The sequence below is a fragment of the Oncorhynchus tshawytscha genome, linkage group LG25 (genome assembly GCF_018296145.1).
Source record: "Oncorhynchus tshawytscha isolate Ot180627B linkage group LG25, Otsh_v2.0, whole genome shotgun sequence".
NCBI lineage: Eukaryota > Metazoa > Chordata > Actinopteri > Salmoniformes > Salmonidae > Oncorhynchus > Oncorhynchus tshawytscha.
Genome location: NC_056453.1, coordinates 29,898,589 through 29,923,712, shown reverse-complemented (window position 1 = coordinate 29,923,712; position 25,124 = coordinate 29,898,589). Strand labels below are relative to the sequence as shown.

The following is a 25,124-nucleotide window of genomic DNA, read 5'->3' as shown; positions in this document are numbered from 1 at the left end:
ACATTGAAATATACACACACACATAGTCGCATGCATGCCCGAGAGCATGAACAAAATACACACACACACACACACACACACACTCTTAGACACCAGTCCTGATATACTGCACACTCTCATACACACACACACACACACACACACACACACACACACACACACACACACACACACACACACACACACACACACACACACACACACACACACACACACTCTTAGACACCAGTCCTGATATACTGCACACTCTCATACACACACACACACACACACACACACACACACACACACACACACACACACACACACACACACACACACACACACATACATGATCTCTCTCTTACACCAACACACACACACACACATACATGATCTCTCTCTCACACACACACACACACACACACACACACACACACACACACACACACATACATGATCTCTCACACACACACACACACACACACAGAAAATACACAGTATCTACAGATTGCATCCATCCTCATGTTTCATCCCTCCACTACCACCTCACATACATAGTTCATCTCACACACTCAATTCAACGGCTAGGCAGGTAGACTAGCGTTTAGAGCGTTGTGCCAGTAACTGAAAGGTTGCTGGTTTGAATCTGTCGATGTGCCCTTGAGCAAGGCACTTAACACTAATTTACTCCAGGGGTGCTGTACTACTGTGTCTGACCCTGTAAAACATCACATTTCACTGCACCTATCTGGTGTATGTAACCATAAAACATAAATTAGCTCCTCCTTCTCATAGGTACCTCTCCACATTTAATTTCTTCCTCCATCTCTCCTCAATCTTCTCACACTCTTCCTTCCATCTACTTTATGTATCCCCTTCCTTCAATTTAGCCACCATAACCCAGCCATCAACACATAACCTCCTCTTACCTATGCATCCCATCTAACTACATTACCTAATGCTTTACTATTGCCTCTCTATTTTTCATAAATATTCTCCTAAATGAAATCCAAGGCAGACTGTTTGTCAGTGATCTGGTCTGTGCCATTCCCTCCTCCCTGAATCAGGTATCTGGACCTATCCCTGTCAATGGTCTCTTGGGCATAATGCTTTAGATTGTAGTAACAGATTTAAAATCAGATTAGCACAGTTCCAGGCGCACAGACTAATGGCTCTGTCTTTTCAAGGCATCCTCAATCAGCTCCGTTGCCCTGGTGATTGCTATATCTTGTTCTCCTCTCCCATTTGCTGTCTTTGCAACTTCATCATCCAGCTAGGGAAAGAGTGGAAGGAGTGATACAGGGAAGGGAGGAGAATAAAAATGAGGCAGAGTGATTCTCTGCTATAGGCTGTACGCTGCTGCTGGCTGTATGGCCCTATGAATAGCTCTTAGCATGTACAGTATGGGAATGATGACATGGCAACCTGAGCAAAAGCAACGTACAGACAGTACAGTAAGTGAAGGAAGAGGATGAACTCAAGGATTCTATTTTGACTTTGGTCATAAATCCTTTCGCTTTCCTTCTCATACACTCTCGTAGATTATGGCTGAATAGCAGGGAATAGCAGGGAGATTGGCTATGGAAGACACCATGAATACCATTCTAAATGTATTATTATTCCTCTTTATCTCAGCTAGGTCTGTGTGAGAGTAGACAAACACCACGTACATACACTCACAAACCGAAACATACCTGTACATTCAGAGAGGATTACATGAACAATGTAACATGTGAATAATGAATGTAAATCATGACCGTCAGAGCTACGTCGGTGGCTACACAAGCTACATACACACAAAGGATTTATTCAAGAGAAATATAATGGTCCTTAGCTATCCAAATATATCTCTAAACAGAATGTGGCATATAGGTCAAATATATGACCTTAAAGGGTTTGATTATTCAGAGGGGCATTTTTGGGGGATGATTCATTCCACTCCCACAAGGGACTTTTAACCAGTAAACCAGAAACAGACAGACAGCTTCCTTCATCATTTGTCCATCCTTTCCTCTTCTCCAAGCACGAGATAGGCCATGTGATCCAGTCACCAACAGTAGCCATGGTGAAATGTGCTGGGGGAAAAACAGAAACAGCAACTTCAGAAAGAAAACGAGTGAATGAGGACAACTCGAAACTGAGACTTCAAATCAAAGACTTGATAGAGCACCACATGTGGGATTATATTATTTCTTTCAAGCCTTAAAACCCACAAAAGAAAAGAAACCATCAACATGAAAAGGAGTTATATGGGTTAGAACAACACTGCATCTGGGTAAACAAACACTACAGGTCCTGTTCAACCCTCTAATGGCTGGTTTACTTGAATCCAGTGTGGCTGTAGCATACCACCACCCTATGATTCACAGAAGATCCTGTTTGTCCAGTTGAACTAACTGAAGGGCATGAAGTGAAACAGGGTGTGTTTCTGTGTTTCCACTAGAAGGATGCAAAAGCATTGTAAATACTACAACATCCCAAACAGAACAATGGCGTAGAAAGACATTTCAAAGTGAATAAAAAGGTAGGTCATTAATTATAAGGTAATAGAGAAATTATAAGCCTTGAACTCAACATATTGAAAGAAGAACTTTGGCAGGAAAATAAAATCTAAGCTACTTTGGTAGCTTTCAGAGTTATCTCTCTGAGAGAGGTTATAAAAACAGGATCGAAGTGGACAGAGGAGGAGGTAAAGCCCCGCCTTATCTCAGCTCATTGGTTACCATATCAACACCCACCCGTAGCACACGCTCCAGAAGGTATATTTCACTGGTGATCCCCAAAGCCAACACCTCCTTTGGCCGCCTTTCCTTCCAGTTCTCTGCTGCCAATGACTGGAACGAATTGCAAAAATCACTGAAGCTGGAGACTTATCTCCCTCTCTAACTTTAAGCATCAGCTGTCAGAGCAGCTTACCGATCACTGTACCTGTACACAGCCCATCTGTCAATAGCACACCCAACTACCTCATCCCCATGTTATTTTTTGTTGTTGAAGCTCTTTTGCACCCCAGTATCTCTATTTGCACATCATCATCTGCACATCTATTAGTCCAGTGTTGATGCTAAATTGTAATTATTTTGCCTCTATGGCCTATTTATTGCCTTACCTCCCTAATCTTCTACATATGCACACACTGTACATATACTTTTTCTATTGTGTTATTGACTGTATGTTTGTTTATCCCATGTGTAACTCTATGTTGTTGTTTTGTCGCACTGCTTTGCTTGATCTTGGCCAGGTCGCAGTTGTAAATGAAAACTTGTTCTCAACTGGCCTACCTGGTTAAATAAAGGTGAAATAAAAAATGAATAAAAGGAGAACAGAGGGGTGGAAGGAGGAGCTCTAAAGGGGGTCAGGTATCACATTGATGTGAGAGTTACAGTTTGGTGTAAACTCACTGATGCTAAGAGAGTTGCACAGTGGCCCATACCAAATGAGTAATAGGGTCGACTCCAGAATACAAATAATGCAGCCCTTTCCATTATACTGTAGGTCTACATGACAAATGCTGTGCCTATCAGTCACATATGTACTGAAATCAGGGGTCTCTTTAGTGTTGGCTGCATATTGAGGCATTACAAAGCTTAACAGTCCCTTTAATGATGACCCGTTTGCAGCGCTTAGGGAGAGATATACTACAAATTAATCTGCTAGCGGAAGAGACTGCTTAGTCCAGATAAAGTAGGCTACATTGTACCATCATCATGACCGCTCACTGGCTGGAGTCCCCCGCCAAAATGACGTAGATGCCTTCTAGTCCCCCGCCAAAATGACGCAGGTGCCTTCTATTACTTTAATCCCCACTTTCATCACCACATGCTGTGTAGTTTATTCTAACCGCTGAAATTAACTGTGTTATTTGGAGACACCCCAAAAAATGTACTGTGCGTTTTTTTTCTGTATTTTAATTAAGTTTACAATATGCCATATTCTATGTAGGCTACACAATGAACTCATAAGAAAAAAAGTAAAAAAGAAAATGGAGTGGCGTCGGCGTCCGCAGCGCCACAGAATAACCATGTGCTTCTGCGCTGCGGCAGTTGCCAGGGGATATGGAATGGGAGGGGTTATGATTGGTTGAAGTGGGTTTGTTGCCTTGGCGACGGCGAGGGGTTCGGTAGCGTTGCTGTGCGGCGTGATCTGCGCGTTGCGTGGATGGAGGAAGCAGCTGCCGATGTGATCTCTGACACTGAGACAGACATCTGAACACACAATTCCTGCCATACTGCTACTTTGCAGGCAACGCTTGCATGAATGTAAGTACTTGAAAAGGCGTCTTTAATTTATTTAATGGTGTGATATTACGGAATGCTTTAATGTGTTTTTCGTGAACGGTGAAAGGTAGCGCAAAATAAATGGGAGAAGTGACTGATCGCTCGAGCAGCCAGCATGGCAGTTCAATAGCGAACAACATGTACTGTACTTCCCCCATTTGTTCTCTGAGTTCTAGCGTTGCGTTATGGAATGGTAAGCCATAATAGAGACAATGCTATATCGAAACTTTTCAATTCTTTAGACTTTGTTAAAATTTTTCCAGTTGTGCTAATACGTTGTTTTTGGCGTCTCTTGTCTTCCATGTGGCTCTTTAGCTATCGAGTTGGCTAGATGTAACTTATTTTACGGTCGAATAGTAAGTAGTTAGCCAACAACGGGTAATTTGACCGTCCAATGTGTTTTCATTTTCATTTGAACTTGCATGAAACACTTAACTTAAATATCAATTGCAACAATGTGTACCGACGATGGATATTTTGTATCCAGCTTGGATAGCTTCGCCGCTTTTCCACCAATTTGATTTGGTCAGATAACAAATGGCTCGTTTGCGCATGCAGTCATACGGTGAAAATGTATCGTTCTAGATTCTGTAAGGTGTTGGCTTGCTGCCCGTTTTAGTTGACATTCGATTGCCATGTCACGAGTCTGGCAGTGAGTTCGACTATTTCTGTCAGACACCATATCGATAGCTGCTTGAACTTATTTCATATTGAGCACCGAGGTCGTGTCAATTTGGTGTCATTTGGATTGTGGACCATTTTTAACAGTTTGATATGAGTCATCTTGAATCAAAATTCAAACGTTTTTCGGTGAGCCGTCCATACAAGGACTCTATATATTTATTTATATTGTTTAAAAAAATATATATACATCTGGTGTGTGTGTGTGTGTAAATGTAAGGCAACTTTATTGGGCGAAAGTAGCAAGGGGGGAGGTTAACGTGTTTGTGATTATGTAGCCCATTTGCCGTGTGTCCTCTGATATATTTCTTGGAAATGATATCAGTCATTTAGTTATTTTACTGTTATTGATTCCTCGTTTAGTAACATTGCCAGTGGAAAGTGTTCCAGGGGTTATCGAAGAGCTGAGCAAGCAAAATCTAGCTTGCTAACATTTCTGTTCTTCCGCTAAAGCTCCTCTGTCCCATGAGTTGGCCTGTACGCAATGCAATATGTCTGGATGGACGCTGAGTCAATTCCTCAAAAACGCTCACATGCCCAGATTGTCGCGGTGTTGCAATTTTGTCAGTTGAAATGTCCCACACACAGTTCCAAACCCATCCACGCGCATGTAAGGCGCTAGTGAGGCAGGAGCGTGGCCTTTGTCATAATGCATTGTTGGACAGCGACACAGCTCGCTGTTATAGAAGTCACAACAGCAACTCCGAAAGGCTTATTCACATATTGGAGCATGTCAGCACATCACTGGACATGCAATGAGTTTAGTGTCAAGTTGCCTTTGGTGTAGCTACAGGTAACTGCCAAAACTTAAGGAAACTCCAACAGTGTCTTAAAAGGGCTTTGGGCTACCACGTGCCGCCAGAATAGCTGCAATTCACCTTGGCATAGATTCTACAAGTTTCTGGAGCATAATTGGAGGGCTGCAACACCATTCCTCCACGAGAAGTTCCATCATTTGGTGTGTTGATGGTGGATGAAAACGCTGTCTCAGGTGCTGCTCCAGAATTCCCCATAAGTTTTCAATTGGGTTGAGATCTGCTGACTGAGACACACCCTTTAAACCCCATGCTCATTTGAGACCCCTCTTTCAAAGTCACTGAGATCTCTAATAGACAAAATAATTTACGTTGACATTTTTAGTCATTTAACAGACGCTCTTATCCAGAGCGACTTACAGGAGCAATTTGGGTTAAGTGCCTTGCTCAAGGGCACATTCAACAGATTCGTCACCTAGTTGGCTCGGGGATTCAAACCGGCAACCTTTCAGTTACTTGGCCAATGCTCTTAACCACTAGGCTAATAATGGGCAACTGGGCATTTTTAGACATGACCCTAACCATTATGGGATGTTTATTGCTTATTTAACTAAAGAACCGCACCTGTGATTTTGGACATTGAAATTGGTACCAGAGGTTACAGCTAGGCTGCTACAGCTAGGTTGCTATGCTGTTCATGATGTAATGGATTGTCCCAGATAGCTAGTAATTTGTATCTCCAAACAGTGAGTGACTGTTGGCAGCCAATTCATTATTTTTCTCTAAAGAGGTATGTCAGTTGGTGTGATAAAATACAATGATAGTTTCCCCTCTCGTGTGTCTGTGTGACCATGTTACCCTTTTTCTCTTATCTTACAAAAGTTACACATTTGGGATTTCTGATTGTAAAAATAAAAAAATATCCTAAATCAATTATTTGGATTGACAAGTGTTGCCTACTGTAGTTGTCTTGTTATGCAGGCAACGGTTTGTGTGTGTGTTTGACATGAGGGTGGAAAGGGGCAATGTTCCTCTTTTTGACAAACAGTTTGCTGACTAATGTGCCTCAGATAAACAGTAAAACAAAGCAGGCCTGAGATAAAAGGAGAGGAACAGAAGTGATCAACCTGTCATTTGTTTACTGCCAGGAATTCATGCCAATAGTGTGTGTGTGTGTGTGTGTGAACACAGTGTACATCATGATTGGTTTTCTTGGAACCATCTGCTGTTTTTTTTTCTCTTTTAATACCCTGTGTGTTTTTGTAAATATGTTTTTTATACCATTTGTCATATGGTGTACAAGTATGTATAGTTGCAGAGGAGGGCTGCAGTCAGACGGGTAAGTAGTTTAGCTGCCTGAAATAGCCTAAGACCTGCTCTCTTTCATGGCATTCATGACTATAAATATGCCCTGCCCATAACCCTAATAACGCTGCTGCTAACCCCACTGCTAACCTCGCTATGGAATGGCTATCTCTCTTCGCTCAGTGCAGCACAGGCACATGGAGCTGCACGATTGTCACAAGTGTGTGTGTGTGTGTGTGTGGGCGGGGGGGTGCTGTGCGTCGGTCATAATAAGGTTATTTAGATTGCGGGCATGAGATTCTGGAATCTACATTTCCTCCCTGTTTTTATTTATTTATTTGCGCTCGACACTAGTTGAGAGACACACACACACACAGACACAGCCTATTCCACAGAGTGAAAGGAGCCATGCCATTTAATCAAGAAGTGGAATAGAAAGAGCAGCTGGTTCAATCTTAGTGAATATTCTGTCCTTGTCCTCTGGGACATGTTAAAGTGTACCAGACTGACTGACATTATACATCTCACTCTGGAGACAAAGGGAATGAAACACATGTTTCTGAAACATGTAGGAGGCTATTCAGTGCCTTCAGAAAGTATTCACACCCCTTGACAGCCTGAATTTAAATTGGATTAGATTGAGATTTTGTGTCACTGGCCTGCACACACAACCCCAAAATGTCAAAGTGGAATTGTGTTTTTAGAAATGTTTACTAATTAACGAAAAGCTCAGTCAATATGCAGTTAAGCCTAAATATGTTGAGTAATTTTTTTTAAACAAGTTGCATGAACTGTGTGCAATAATAGTGTTCAACATGATTTTTGAATCACTACCTCATCTCTGTAACCCACACATACAATTATCTGTAAGGTCCCTCAGTCGAGCAGTGAATTTCAAGCACGTTCAACCACAAAGACCTGGGAGGTTTTCCAATGCCTCAAAAAAAGGACACCTATTGGTAGATGGGTAAAAAAAAAAAGCAGACATTGAATATCCCTTTTGAGCATAGTGATGTTATTAATTATGCTTTGGATGGTGTGTCAATACAACCAGTCACTAGAAAGATATCGGTGTCCTTAACTCAGTTGCTGGAGAGGAAGAAAACTGCTCAGGGATTTCACCCTGAGGCCAATGGTGTAAAACAGAGTTTAATGGCTGTGATAGGAGAAAACTGAGGATGGATCAACATTGTATACTGAACAAAAATACAAAAGCAACAAGCAACAATTTCAAAGATTTTACCGAGTTACAGTTCATAAAAGGAAGTCAGTCAATTAAAATGAATTAATTAGGCCCTAATCTATGGATTTCACATGACTGGACAGGGGTCCAATCAGAATAAGTTTTACCCCATAAAAGTGCTTTCTAACAGGCAGCAATACTCATCACCCCATACCCCCCCTCCAGCAGGTAAAGAAGCCGGATGTGGAGGTCCGTGCTGGCATGGTTACACGTGGTCTGCAGTTTTGTGGCCAGTTGTAAGTACTGCCAAATTCTCTAAAACAATGTTGGAAGCAGTTTACGGTAGAGAAATGAACATTACATAATCTGGCAACAGCTCTTGTGGACATTCCTGCAGTCATCATGCCAATTACACGCTCCCTCAACTTGAGACATCTGTGGCATTGTTGTGTGGCCTTTTATTGTCCCCAGCACAAGGTGCACCCGTGTAATGATCATACTGTTTAATCAACTTATTCATATGCAACAGTTGTTGTGTAGATGGATTATCTTGGCAAAAAATGCTCACTAACAGGGATTTAAACACACTTGTGCAGAAAATGTGAGCAAAATAAAATTATGTGCTTGTGTGTATGGAACATTTCAGGGATTTGTTTTTTAGCTCTGAAGCATGGGACATGTTGTGTTTATATTCTTTTTCAGTGAAGTTACTCCACAATAATAATCTAAATGAAAGAGTGAAAAGAAGGAAGCTGTACAAAATAAAAAATATTCCAGAACATGCATCCTGTAAGGCACTAAAGTAAAACTGCAGAAAATGTGGCAAAGAAATTAACCTTATGTCCTGAATACAAAGCACCAAATTCAACACATCAATTAGTACAACTCATCATATTTTCAAGCATGGTGGTGGCTGCATTATGTTATGGGTATGCTTGTCATTGGCAAGGACTAGGGAGTATTTATTTATTTTTAATTTTATTTTTAGGATCAAATAGTGGATTAGAGCTAAGCACAGGCAAAGTCCTAGAGGAAACCTGGTTGTCTGCTTTCCGACAGACACTGGGAGACAAATGTACATTTCAGCAGGACAATAACCCAAAACACAAGGTCAAAATATGCAGTGTCTTCAGAAAGTGTTCATACCCTTTGACGTATTCCACATTTTGTGCTACAGCCTGAATTAAACATTTATTCGTTTTTTTTCCCTCACCCATCTGCACACACTACCCCATAATGACAAACTGAAAACATGTTTCTAGAAATGTTTGCAAGTTTATTGAAAATAAAATGTAGAAATATCTCTTACATTACACACCCAATACTTTGTAGAAGCACCTTTGGCAGCAATTACAGCTGTGAGTCTTTCTGGGTAAGTCTCTTAAGTGCTCTCAACACCTGGATTGTGTAACATTTGCCCATTTGTATTATTTTCAAAATTCTTCAAGCTCTGTCTAATTGGTTGTTAATTCTTGCTAGACAATTAATTTCAGGTCTTGACTTAGATTTAAGTAAAAACTGTAACTTGACCACTCAAGAACATTCCCTGTCTTAGTAAGCCACTTCAATGTTGCTTCAACTTCAAATGTAGATTTGGCTTTGTGTTTTAGGTTTTTGTCCTTCTGAAAGGTGAATTAATCTCCCAGTGTCTGGTGGAAAGCAGACTAAACCAGGTTTTCCTCTAGGATTGTGCCTGTGCTTAGCTTCATTACGTTTATTTTTTTATACGGGGGAAAAACTCCAGAGTCCTTAATGATTACAAGCTTACCCATAACATGATGCAGCCACCTGAAAATAGGAGGAGTGGTACTCGGTGTGGTACTCGGTGTGGTACTCGGTGTGGTACTCGGTGTGGTACTCGGTGTGGTACTCGGTGTGGTACTTAGTGGTACTTGGATTTGCCACAAACAAAGCGCTTTGAAATCAGGACATGAAGTTAATTTCCTAGGCAAATATTTTTGCAGTTTTGCTTTAGTGCCTTATTGCAAACAGGATGCATGTTTTGGAATATTTTTTATTCGGTACAGGCTTCCTCCTTTTAACTCTGTCAATTAGGTTAGTATTGTGGCGTAACTACAATGTTGATCCATCCTCAGTTTTCTCCTATCACAGCCATTATATTCTGTAACTGTTTCAAAATTCCCATTGGCCTCATGGGGAAATCCCTGAGCAGTTTCCTTCTTCTCCTGCAACTGAGTTAGGCAGGACACCTGTATCTTTGTAGTGACTAGGTGTATTGATACCACATCCAAATTTTATATTGATTCACCATACTCAAAAGGATATTCAAGGTCTTCTTTAAAAAAAATTTTTTTTACTATCTACCAATAGGTGCCCTTCTTTGTGAGGTATTGGAAAATATCCCTGGTCTACCCCTGTGATTGAATCTGTGTTTGAAATTCACTGCTCGAGTGAGTGACCTTACAGAATTTTATGTGTGGGGTACAGAGAAGATGTAGTCATTCAAATATTATGTTTAACACTTATGTGACTTGTTAAGCTACATCTGTTAAGCTAAGGCTTGCTATAACAAAGGGGTTATTAAATACTGACCTAAAAACATAGCTTTTCATTTTAAATGTATTTATTTAAAAAAACAAAATTCTCCCCAATTTCGTGGTATCCAATTGTTAGTAGTTACTATCTTGTCTCATCGCTACAACTCCCGTACGGGCTCGGGAGAGACGAAGGTTGAAAGCCAAGCGTCCTCCGAAACACAACCCAACCAAGCCGCACTGCTTCTTAACACAGCGCACATCCAACCCTGAAGCCAGCCGCACCAATGTGTCGGAGGAAACACTGTGCACCTGGCCCGCCACAGGAGTCGCTAGTGCGCAATGAGACAAGGATATCCCTTCCAGCCAAACCCTCCCTAACCCGGACGATGCTAGGCCAATTGTGCGACGCCCCACGGACCTCCCGGTTGCGGCCGGCTGCGACAGAGCCTGGGCGCGAACCCAGAGTCTCTGGTGGCACAGCCAGCACTGCGATGCGCCACCCCGGGAGGCCCACAGCTTTTAATTTTTTATTAATTTGTAAAACATATTTTCACTTTGACATTGAGGTATTGTGTGTAGGTCAGTGACTAAAAAATATAAATTTGATCTATTTTCAATTCAGGCTGTAACAAAACAAAATGTTGTGAATACTTTAATTGCACTGATGATGAATGTTCCTGAATGGCCTAGTTACAGTTTTAACTTAAATCAGCATGAAAATCTGTGCCAAGACTTGCTAATGGCTGTCCTAGCAATGATCAACAACCAACTTGACAGAGCTAGAATAATTTTTAAAAGAATAATGTGCGAATATTGTACAGTCGTGGCCAAAAGTTTTGAGAATGACACATATTAATTTTAATTCTGCTGCCTCAGTTTGTATGATGTTAATTGCAATTCATTGCAAAGTCCCTCTTTGCCATGCAAATTAACTGAATCCCCCAAAAACATTTCCACTGCATTTCAGCCCTGCTACAAAAGGATCAGCTGACATCATGTCAGTGATGCTCACGTTAACCTCTCTGAAATATGTGGGATAGTAGCGTCCCACCTCGCCAAAAGCCAGTGAAAATGCAGAGGGCCAAATTCAAATAAATTACTATAAAAATCGAACTGTCATGAAATCACACATGCAAGATACCAAATTAAAGCTACACTTGTTGTGAATCCAGCCAACATGTCAGATTTCAAAAAGGTTTTTCAGCGAAAGCAAACGATGCTATTATCTGAGGATAGCACTGAGGATCTGAGGATAGCAAATTCTGAATGCTGCCCCCTATCCTAGAGAAGTTAACACAGGTGTGAGTGTTGACGAGGACAAGGCTGGAGATCCCTCTGTCATGCTGATTGAGTTCAAATAACATACATGGAAGATTCAAGAGGAGGGTGGTGCTTAGAATCCTTGTTCTTCCTCTGTCAACCATGGTCACCTGCAAGGAAACACGTGCCGTCATCATTGCTTTGCACAAAAAGGGCTTCACAGGCAAGGATATTGCTGCCAGTAAGATTGCACCGAAATCAACCATTTATCAGATCATCAAGAACTTCAAGGAGAGCGGTTCAATTGTTGTGAAGAAGGCTTCAGGGCGCCCAAGAAAGTCCAGCAAGCGCCAGAACCATCTCCTAAAGTTGATTCAGCTGCTGGATCGGGGCACCACCAGTACAGCGCTTGCTCAGGAATGGCAGCAGGCAGGTGGGAGTGCATCTGCACACACAGTGAGGCGAAGACTTTTGGAGGATGGCCTGGTGTCAAGAAGGGCAACGGAGAAGCCACTTCTCTGCAGGAAAAACATCAAGTACAGACCGATATTCTGCAAAAGGTACATGGATTGGACTGCTGAGGACTGGGGTAAAGTTAATTTCTCTGATGAATCCCCTTTCTGATTGTTTGGGCCATCTGGGGGAAAAAGCTTGTCCGGAGAAGACAAGGTGAGCGCTACCATCAGTCCTGTGTCATGCCAACAGTAAAGCATCCTGAGACCATTCATGTGTGGGGTTGCTTCTCAGTCAAGGGAGTGGGCTCACTCACAATTTTGCCTAAGAAGACAGCAATGAATAAAGAATGGTACCAACACATCCTCCGAGAGCAACTTCTCCCAACCATCCAGGAACAGTTTGGTGACGAACAATGCCTTTTCCAGCATGATGGAGCACCTTGCCATAAGGCAAAAGTGAAAACTAAGTGGCTCGGGGAACAAAACATTGATATTTTGGGTCCATGGCCAGGAAACTCCCCAGACCTTAATCCCATTGAGAACTTGTGGTCAATCCTCAAGAGGCGGGTGGACAAACAAAACCCACAAATTCTGACAAACTCCAAGCATTGATTATGCAAGAATGGGCTGCCATCAGTCAGGATGTGGCCCAGAAGTTAATTGACAGCATGCCGGGGCGGATTGCAGAGGTCTGGAAAAAGAAGTGTCAACACTGCAAATATTGAATCTTTGCATCAACTTCATGTAATTGTCAATAAAAGCCTTTGACACTTGCTTGTAATTATACTTCAGTATTCCATAGTAACATCTGACAAAAATATCTAAAGACACTGAAGCAGCAAACTTTGGAAATGTAATATTTGTGTCATTCTCAAAACTTTTGGCCACGACTGTACAATCCACATGTGCAAAGCTCTTAGACTTACCTAGATAGACTCACAACTGTAATTGCTACCAAGGGTGATTCTAACATGTATTGACTCAGGGGTGTGAATTCTTAGGTAAATTATATTTAATTTCAATACATTTGGAAAAATTGTCTACATTTTTCACTCTGTCATTATGTGGTATTGTGTGTCGATGGGTAAGAAAAAAAATCTGTAACACAACAAAATATGGAATAAGTCGATGGGTATGAGTCCTTTCTGAAGGCACTGTAGGTGAAACACTTAATACATTAATCATGCCTTAGCTATAGGTGATACTTTTGTCATAAATGTATGTTTCACACAGTAATATGCTAATTAGTCTGCTTTCCAATGTTTTTCCAAAGTAAATGCTGTTAGATTGCATGCTCTTTTTGTTTTTAATCATTTGATAACCAATCACAGGAGGGGGTTGTCACATGGAATTTAAATCATTTTATAGGATCTTTATAGTGTCACATTCATTAGTGTTATGAAGGCCTTCTAGGGTCTTACAAACCCTACTATGTGTGCTTTTTTTAAGGCCACACAAAGCATTCCCTATTACGTTAAAGAGATACTTCCGGATTTTGGCAATGAGGACCTTGATCTACTTCCCCAGTGTCAGATGAACTCATGGATACCTGGGCGCTAAATGACTGGAAGTCTATGGTATCTACTAGAGGTCATGGGCTCCTGAATGTTTCTGCAAAAAGATTTTGTTAGATAAACTTGGAGTTTTCACAAGGACCTATAAAATATACTACCCTCTACAACACAACCATTTTAAATCAAAACTCCAAACCTACAGCCTGGATTTTGGGCAACATTACTTGGAAGGATTCTAACTTCCAAGGACTCTCCAGCTAACTTTCTAGTAAACCAACAAACAGCAGAAACATCAAAATACCATCCAACCTGGACCTGAGTGAGTATTGTTCAGTCTGAAGCTGCTTCTATAGCCAAGACGTAAAAGGTACGATCTCTAGATATTTTAATTTATAAACACTGATAAGTTAAGGCTACAGAGCTACCAAGCTTGCTAGGACTGAACAGACCCAGCTGCAACTTCAATTAGTGCTGAAGTATGAAAGCCCTTGAACCCAACAATGGCAACAGAGAATCACAACCTCACCAATCCCAAATGCAGAGGGCTCTGAAGCCCCCTGCTCCATGTCTTCGTTACACCCCTGTGCAGAGGCTATCATAGTACAGTTCCCCTTAGAAATAAAAAATGACACCGCACGAAAAGACAACAAACAGAAGCTCCTCGGGGACAATCCAGAGACACTATTTGCGGACTGTTAAAAGACTGGGAACATGAGCAATTTAATTTTCCACACAGACAATCTCCTGGCACGGCACAGTGCTATAAGACCACACTATCCCTCTGTCAAGAGTGAGGGTATTGGCCCCGGGTGGAAACGAAGACCCTGAGACTACGACAGCCTCTATAAATTTTGTATCAAAAGGTTGGAACAGTGGTGGTGCTTTTCAAACACTTCCAACAGGTCTGAGGTCCTCTGCTTCTGACCCGAAGAGCAGGAACCCAGACTTCACCAAATAAATCAGAAATGCAGACATTGTCATCCTGCAAGAAACATGATATAGAGGAGATGGATCCACTGGTTGCTGCTAGACTCTAAAGGAAATTCTCTCTCAACAAATAAAAATGGCCTCCTGTGTGCTACCTATATTCCCCCCCCCCCCATATAATTCCCATAGTTTATCCAGTCTGGAGGGGGAGATCAACAATTTCCATACCCAGGGACACGTACTAGTTTGGTGAACTAAACGCCTGAACTGGACAAGAACCCGACATTCTCAGCACACGGAGACAAATGCCTACCTGGAGGTGAAGGCATTCCCTCCCAAATATGCTTCCCTAAACACATACCACAAAACAACCAACAAAAAATGGGTCACAACTCCTTGTAGCTCAGTCGCATGCTGGGTCTGTAGGTAGCCAATGGTAGGCTTTGCGGGGAATCCTACGGTAGGTACACACCTACAGCTCATCCCTTGGCAATGGGTACTGCAGACTAGATGTTGACCGATTAAAAAAAATATATATATATATTAATAATAATAAAAAATATCGGAATACCCGATTTAATTAGGGCCGATTTTTCAAATTTTCATAACAATCGGAAATCGGTATTTTTGGACACTGATTTTGCCGATTTATACCAATTTCTGATTGTTATGAAAACTTGAAATCGGCCCTAATTAAATCGGGCATTTCAGTCGACATCTAAATAAAGGTGTAAAAAAATATATATATATTTTTTTTTACACCTTTTATTTAACTAGGCAAGTCAGATAACACATTCTTATTTTCATTGACGGCCTAGGAACGGTGGGTTAACTGCCTCGTTCAGGGACAGAACGATAGATTTTCACCTTGTCAGCTCGGGGTTTCAATCTTGCAACCTTGTAGTTAACTAGTCAAACCACCTGCCTCTCATTGCACTCCACGAGGAGACTGCCTGTTACGCGAATGCAGTAAGCCAAGGTAAGTTGCTAGCTAGCATTAAAATTAACTTATAAAAATCAATCAATCACTAACGTCAGTTAACTACACATGGTTGAGATATTACTAGTTCATCTAGCGTGTCCTGCATTGCATATAATTGATGCGGTGCGTATCATTGCTCCAATATGTACCTAACCATGAACATCATTGCCTTTCTTAAAATCAATACACATAAGTATATATTTTTAAACCTGCATATTTGGCCAAAAGAAATCCATGTTAGCAGGCAATATTAACCAGGTGAAATTGTCACTTCTCTTGAGTTTATTGCACGCAGAGTTGGTGTATATGCAACAGCTTGGGCTGCCTAATTTGCCAGAATTTTACGTAATTATGACATAACATTGAAGGTTGTGCAATGTAAAAGGAATATTTAGACTAATGGATGCCCTTGGATGCCCCTTAGATAAAATACGGAACGGTTCCGTATTTCACTGAAAGAATAAACGTCTTGTTTTCGAGATGATAGTTTCTGGATTCGACCATATTAATGACCTAAGGCTCGTATTTCTGTGTGTTGTTATTATGTTACAACTAAGTCTATGATTTGATAGAGCAGTCTGACTGCGCAGTGGTAGGCAGCAGCAGGCTCGTAAGCATTCATTCAAACAGCACTTTTGTGCGTTTTCCCAGCAGCTCTTCGTTGTGCGTCAAGCATTGCGCTGTTTATGACTTCAAGCCTATCAACTCCTGAGATGAGGCTGATGTAACCAAAGTGAAATGGCTATCTAGTTAGCGGGGTGCGCACTAATAGCGTTTCAATCGTCACTCGCTCTGAGACTTAGTGGTTGTTCCCCTTGCTCTGCATGGGTAACGCTGCTTTGAGGGTGGCTGTTGTCGTTGTATTCCTGGTTCGAGCCCAGGGAGGAGTGAGGAGAGGGACGGAAACTATACTGTTACACTGGCAATACTAAAGTGCCTATAAAGAACATCCTATAGTCAAAGATATATGAAATACAAATGGTATAGAGAGAAATAGTCTTATAATAACTACAACCTAAAACGTCTTATCTGGGAATATTGAAGACTCATGTTAAAAGGAGCCACCAGCTTTCATTTGTTCTCATGTTCTGAGCAAGGAACTTAAACGTTAGCTTTCTTACATGGCACATATTGCACTTTTACTTTGTTTTTGCATTATTTAAACCAAATTGAACATGTTCCATTATTTATGAGGCTAAATGGATTTTTATTGATGTACTATATTAAGTTAAAATAAGTGTTCCTTCAGTATTGTTGTAATTGTCATTATTACAAATAAATAATACAAATCTGCCGATTAATCAGTATCGGCTTTTTGGTCCTCCAATAATCGGCATTGGCGTTGAAAAATCGTAATCGGTCGACCTCTACTGTAGACTACACACCTCAACCCAGAGTCTCTGAGTGTTCATTCAGCCCACTGATATCGCTATCAGATCACAGCAAAATCAGTCTACTTGAACAGAGCAATACTCGATCATTAGGTATTAAAGCCAAATAAACTGCATACTATTAAGAAACGCTATAGATGATGGGAGGAGAGTAGTGTTGAAACCTACCAAAAAAACAAATCCAATCCCTTTTCGACAAGTTCCTGGAGGAAACATTTCCCTGAAAAGCCTAAACGGTATATTACACCATTTTCAGCTTCCTGTCAAATGTAAAAATGTCAAGCAGACAATCTAAAATTTACAATAATGACAAATGGTTTGATGAAGAATGTAAAATCCTACAAAATAAATTGAGAAACATGTCCAACCAAAAACAGAGACCCAGAACTTGAGCCTTCGCTATGGTGAAACAATACTGAAATACATTAAGAGAAAAGGAGGAACAGCATGACAGAAAACAGCGAATTCTCATTGAAGAATCTAACCACGTGTGGGGAAAATTGGAACACAGCAAACGAATAACAACAACACGAAGAGCTACCTATCCAAAATGAGGATGTATGAATAAACCACGTCTCAAATCCTTCGGCTCGAGAACAAACATCAAAAACATATATACATGATAAACTACAAATCTTAGAATCATCTATTAAAGACTATCAGCACACACTGGATTCTCCAATTTACATTGAATGAACTACAGGATAAAATAAATCCCTCCAACCCAAAAAGGCTGGTGGTTTTGATGGTATCCTGAATACAGCTCACAAATTCCAATTGGCTATACTAAAACTCTTTAACATCATCCTCAGCTCTGGCATCTTCCCCAATATTTGGAATCAAGGCCCGATCACCCCAATCCACAAAAGTGGAGACAAATTTGACCCCAATAATTACAGTGGAATCTGCATCAAACAGCCATTTTGGAAAAATCCTCTGCTGTATCAACAGCAGACTATTAACATTTTCTCAGTGAAAACAATGTCCTGAGCAAATGTCAAATGGACTTCTTACCAAAATACAGCACAAACAGACCACAAATACACCCTTATTGTCAGACAAATAAAACAAAGGCAAAGCCTTCTCATGCTTTGTTCAAGTCAAGTAAGCTTTTGGCTCAATTTGGCATTAGGGTTGGCTATACAAATTGATGGAAAGCGGTGTTGAGTGGGGGGGGAACATTTTTAAAATCGATGAACACAAACAATGTGTTAATCTAAAATTGGCTATGAACAGATTTCTTTCCTCAGGGCCGTGGGGTGAGACAGGGATGCAGCTTGAGCCTCATGCTCTTCAACAGATCAATGAATTGGAGAGGATACTAGAACAGTCTGCAGCACCCGGCTTCATCCTACTATAAGCTGAAATCAAATGTCAACTAGTTGCAGATGACCTGGTGCTTCTGTCCCCAACCAAGGAGGGCCTACAGCAGCACGTAGATCTTCTGCACAGATTCTGTCTGACATGACCCTGACAGTGAATCTTAGCAAGACCAAAATAATGGTGTTCCAAAAAAAGTCCAGTAGCCAGACAACAGATATAAAATCTATCTAGACACTGTTGCCCTAGAGCACACAAAGAACTATACCTACCTCCGCCTAAACGTCAGCGCCACAGGTAACTTCCACAAGGCTGTGAAAGATCTAAGAGACAAGGCAAGAAGGGCCTTCTATGCCATCAAAAAGGAACATAAAACTCAACATCCCAATTAGGATCTGGCTAAAAGTACTTCAATCAGTTATCAAACCCATTGCCTTCTGTGGTGGTGAGGCCTGGGGTCCACTCACCAACCAATTAGGATCTGGCTAAAAATACTTAAATAATTTATAGAATTCATTCTATTGTGGTAAGGTTTGGGGTCCACTCACCAACCAATAATTCACAAAATGGGACAAACACCCAATTGAAAAAATATACTTGGTGTACAACGCAAAACCCTAAACAATCCATGCAGAGCATAATTAGGATTATACCCACTAGTTATCAAAATCCAGAAAAGATGTGTTAAAATCTACAACCACCTTAAAGGAAGCGATGCCCACACGTTCCACCATAATGCCCTCCGCTACAGAGAGATGAACAGAGAGAAGTGTCCGCTCAGCCAGCTGGTTTTGGGGCTCTGTTCACAAATGCAAATAGACCCCACTGAGCCTCAGGACAGAAACACATTTGGACCAACCAAATTATAAGGAAGCAAAAACATAACTATTTGACTCACTGGAAAGAATCAATCAAATAACAGAGCCAATTGGAATACTATCTGACCCTGAACAGAGAGTACACAGTGACAGAATACCTGACCAATGTGACTGACCCCAAATTTATGAAAATTCTTGACTATGCACAGACTGAGTGAGCTTAGCCTTGCTATTGAGAGAGGCCGCCATAGGAAGAAGACAGGCTATGTGCCCACTGCCCACAAAATGAGGTGCAAACTTAGCTGCACTTCCTAAACTCCTGCCAAATTTATGACCACTTTAGAGATGTATTTTCCCACAGATCACACAGACCAACAAAGGAATTGAAAAGCAAATCAAACATTTGATAAACTCCCATATTTGTTCGGCGAAATACCGCAGTGTGCATTCACAGCCGCAAGATTTGTGACCTGTTGCCATGAGAAAAGGGCAACCAGTGGAGTACAAACATTGTAAATACCACCAATATCAGTTTATTTTCCTTCCCCTACTGTTCGTACTACAAATTCACATTGCTAAAACACTGTACAAACCTTTTTGAGTGCAATATTTACTGTCAAATTCAAATATCTTTCTTGTTGATGTTTTGTCTTTTCACTCTTTATTGATTATTCATTTTTTTAAACGTGTAAACACATTTCCCATACCAATAATGCCCCATTGAATAAAGGGTTTCATTGTAAAACTCCTGAAGTATCCCTTTAACCATTTTATCACAGTGTGATGGACTTTGACCCATAAAGAAGAAAGGTTAGGATACGCATCTTCAGAACTGTGGTATTGGTGTGAATAGGGAATTGTCTCTTATCTGGTGCCGTCTAATTGAGGTCATTCGGATTAGCAGAAGTTGACATGTCTGTTATTAAGAGACGGGAATGGTTAACTAATATTAATATAATAATACGATATGCCATTTATCCAAACTAACTTACAGTTGACGTCGGAAGTTTACATACACTCAATTAGTATTTGTTAGCATTTCCTTTGAATTGTTTAACTTGGGTCAAATGTTTCAGGTAGCCTTCCACAAGCTTCCCACAATAAGTTGGGTGACTGATGTCTTGAGATGTTTCTTCAATATATCCAGATAATTTTCCTCCCTCATGATGACATCCTATTTTGTGAAGTGCACCTGTCCCTCCTGCAGCAAAGCACCCTCACAACATGATGCTACCACCCCCGTGCTTCACGGTTGGGATGGTGTTCTTCGGCTTGCAAGCGTCCCTCTTTTTCCTCCAAACATAACGATGGTCATTATGGCCAAAGTTCTATTTTTGTTTCATCAGACGAGGGGATATTTCTCCAAAAAGTACGATCTTTGTCCCCATGTGCAGTTGCAAACCGTTGTCTGGCTTTTTTTATGGCGGCTTTGGAGTAGTGGCTTCTTCCTTGCTGAGTGGCCTTTCAGGTTATATCGATATAGGACTCGTTTGACTGTGGATATAGATCCTTTTGTACCTGTTTCCTCCAGCATCTTCATTAGGTCCTTTGCTGCTGTTCCGCACCAAAGTGCGTTCATCTCTAGGAGACAGAACATGTCTCCTTCCTGAGCGGTATGACATTGTGTTTATATGTCCCATGGTGTTTATACTTGTGTACTATTGTTTGTACAGATTAACACGGTACCTTCGGGCATTTGGAAATTGCTCCCAAGGATGAACCAGACTTGTGGAGGTCTACAATTGTTTTTTTCTTGGCTGATTTCTTTTGATTTTCCCAGGATGTCAAGCAAAGAGGCACTGTTTGAAAGTAGGCCTTGAAATACATCGACAGGTACACCCCAAATTGACTCCAATGATGTCAATTAGCCTATCAGAAGCTTCTAAAGCAATGACATCATTTTCTGGAATTTTCCAAGCTGTTTAAAAGGCACAGTCAACTTAGTGTATGTAAACTTCTGACCCACTGGAATTGTGAGACAGTGAAATAATCCGTCGGTAACAATTGTTGGGAAAATGACTTGTGTCATGCACAAAGTAGATGTCCTAACAGACTTGTGTCATGCACAAAGTAGATGTCCTAACAGACTTGTGTCATGCACAAAGTAGATGTCCTAACAGACTTGTGTCATGCACAAAGTAGATGTCCTAACAGACTTGTGTCATGCACAAAGTAGATGTCCTAACTGACTTGTGTCATGCACAAAGTAGATGTCCTAACAGACTTGTGTCATGCACAAAGTAGATGTCCTAACAGACTTGTGTCATGCACAAAGTAGATGTCCTAACAGACTTGTGTCATGCACAAAGTAGATGTCCTAACAGACTTGTGTCATGCACAACGTAGATGTCCTAACTGACTTGTGTCATGCACAAAGTAGATGTCCTAACTGACTTGTGTCATGCACAACGTAGATGTCCTAACTGACTTGTGTCATGCACAAAGTAGATGTCCTAACTGACTTGTGTCATGCACAACGTAGATGTCCTAACTGACTTGTGTCATGCACAACGTAGATGTCCTAACTGACTTGTGTCATGCACAAAGTAGATGTCCTAACAGACTTGTGTCATGCACAACGTAGATGTCCTAACAGACTTGTGTCATGCACAACGTAGATGTCCTAACAGACTTGTGTCATGCACAAAGTAGATGTCCTAACTGACTTGTGTCATGCACAACGTAGATGTCCTAACTGACTTGTGTCATGCACAAAGAAGAGGCCTAACAGACTTGTGTCATGCACAAAGTAGATGTCCTAACTGACTTGTGTCATGCACAAAGTAGATGTCCTAACAGACTTGTGTCATGCACAACGTAGATGTCCTAACTGACTTGTCATGCACAAAGTAGATGTCCTAACTGACTTGTGTCATGCACAACGTAGATGTCCTAACTGACTTGTGTCATGCACAAAGTAGATGTCCTAACAGACTTGTGTCATGCACAACGTAGATGTCCTAACTGACTTGTGTCATGCACAAAGTAGATGTCCTAACTGACTTGTGTCATGCACAAAGTAGATGTCCTAACAGACTTGTGTCATGCACAACGTAGATGTCCTAACAGACTTGTGTCATGCACAACGTAGATGTCCTAACTGACTTGTGTCATGCACAAAGTAGATGTCCTAACTGACTTGTGTCATGCACAACGTAGATGTCCTAACTGACTTGTGTCATGCACAACGTAGATGTCCTAACTGACTTGTGTCATGCACAACGTAGATGTCCTAACTGACTTGTGTCATGCACAAAGTAGATGTCCTAACAGACTTGTGTCATGCACAACGTAGATGTCCTAACTGACTTGTGTCATGCACAAAGTAGATGTCCTGACTTGTGTCATGCACAAAGTAGATGTCTAACAGACTTGTGTCATGCACAAAGTAGATGTCCTAACAGACTTGTGTCATGCACAAAGTAGATGTCCTAACTGACTTGTGTCATGCACAAAGTAGATGTCCTAACAGACTTGTGTCATGCACAAAGTAGATGTCCTAACAGACTTGTGTCATGCACAAAGTAGATGTCCTAACAGACTTGTGTCATGCACAAAGTAGATGTCCTAACAGACTTGTGTCATGCACAACGTAGATGTCCTAACTGACTTGTGTCATGCACAACGTAGATGTCCTAACTGACTTGTGTCATGCACAACGTAGATGTCCTAACTGACTTGTGTCATGCACAACGTAGATGTCCTAACTGACTTGTGTCATGCACAACGTAGATGTCCTAACTGACTTGTGTCATGCACAACGTAGATGTCCTAACTGACTTGTGTCATGCACAACGTAGATGTCCTAACTGACTTGTGTCATGCACAACGTAGATGTCCTAACTTTGACTTGTGTCATGCACTTGTGTCATGCACAACAACGTAGATGTCCTAACTGACTTGTGTCATGCACAAAGTAGATGTCCTAACTGACTTGTGTCATGCACAACGTAGATGTCCTAACTGACTTGTGTCATGCACAACGTAGATGTCCTAACTGACTTGTGTCATGCACAACGTAGATGTCCTAACTGACTTGTGTCATGCACAACGTAGATGTCCTAACTGACTTGTGTCATGCACAACGTAGATGTCCTAACTGACTTGTGTCATGCACAACGTAGATGTCCTAACTGACTTGTGTCATGCACAACGTAGATGTCCTAACTGACTTGTGTCATGCACAACGTAGATGTCCTAACTGACTTGTGTCATGCACAAAGTAGATGTCCTAACTGACTTGTGTCATGCACAAAGTAGATGTCCTAACTGACTTGCCAAAACTATAGTTTGTTAACAAGAAATGTGTGGAGTGGTTGAAAAACGAGTTTTAATGACTCGTACATATGTACATTTTACAAATGGATGGTCCTGAGAATCAAACCCACCACCCTGGCGCTACAAACGCCATGCTCTACCAACTGAGCTACGAAGGACCACGCCGTAAACTAACTTCTCTCACTCCTATTCTTCTATTGGCTCCAGTGTGCTAAGGTCAACACCCTTGGTGTTCCAACATTAACTACGTGTGCAGCAACTCGGCCCATCTGGAGAAGTGTGTGGGGATTGAGGTGGTGTTTTCCAATTGTAAAGCCATTTGCCTGTAGGAACAAAAACTGACGAGTTTTTTGAAAACTACAGTACCAGTGACCTCTGGTTGCTGCCTGACATTAGTCAGTCTAGAAAAGGTCTGCGTGATTTAACAATGACTTTAAATGTGCTGTTGTCCTTCGTGTGGTTGGTTGGATAATTTGTTTTCCCATGTTGATAGCACCATGGAAGAGAAAGATGTGGAGGATTACAAAGACCATCACATTAAATCACCGATGTCTGGTTTTCATGGACAGACTGACAGGAGCAACACTTTGAACTATGCGAACGGTGTTGCATTAGAAAGTTAAACAATGAATTCCTGTCATTCAACCCCGGCTGTGTGATTTTAAAGGAAGGGAAATATGAGCAAAAACCGTGTGCCTTCTTGCCGTGGTTCGTTCTTTTTGACGTCGCCTTAATTCAGTTATATTCATCATGACCGTCTATCCTTCATCTTGTCCTCTCTGTGCATTGTCCCTGTGGGGTTAGTAAGTTGCGTCTCCTCTGATTTCTCCAACTGAACCAGCTGCCTTGGCTGTTGCTGCTGCCCCCTATCAACCCATCACAGCTCGTGTCTCTGCTGATATGATCTGGCCTTTGTTTGGAGGTGACTGCTTTTAATGACTGCAGCTGCACAAATGTTTCATCTCCTGACAGACAGGAGGAGGTAGCCGTACACCCACACCACCACACACACACACACCCTGAGCAACGCTTCCGTTGTCTTGGTTACATGACATCAGAGTGCAGTAATCAAATAAACGTGGCTGTATTTACCGCTCTCTCCTCTTCAGGCAGAAGTGTGCCCCTCCACTCTTTAGGCCCCCAATCACAAAACAACAGTTGGTGCCCCTATCCCAATGGGGAGCACTCTTCTGAAAGCGTCACTGTCTGATCCGGTTTAATTAAGACTAGTGTGACTTTACTGTGTGTTCAGACTTTAGGAGTGTGTTTAATTAAGCATGTTTGTAGTTTTGCATGTCTGATTTCTGAGAGTGGAAAGGTCGGAGGGGGGAAGACGTGTAGGACTTCATGCCCCATAGAGAGAGCGAGTAATGGTGTCTTTTTGTAGACACTAACTCCACCATGGTTCATTGGACTAATGCCTATGGGGAAAAGCGTTTTTGGATGAACACCGAAAATAAGGTCTGTGGTAAACACAGGCTTAAGAGATCAGCTAATG

At 41.4% G+C, this 25,124-nt stretch overlaps 1 protein-coding gene across 2 annotated transcripts in view; it reads left to right on the top strand.

Annotated features, from left to right (window-relative positions):
* The first annotated feature begins 4,047 nt into the window (after positions 1 to 4,047).
* The window catches only part of foxn2a (forkhead box N2a), a 63,959-nt gene continuing 42,882 nt past the window's right edge, over positions 4,048 to 25,124 (top strand). The window contains exon 1 of one of the 2 annotated variants that reach the window (XM_024388238.2): positions 4,048 to 4,241. The gene's annotated coding sequence lies outside the window, so the exon portion shown is untranslated. Of the gene's footprint in view, positions 4,242 to 4,278; positions 5,070 to 25,124 lie in introns of those variants that run through there. The other variant, XM_024388239.2, reaches the window with a different exon arrangement.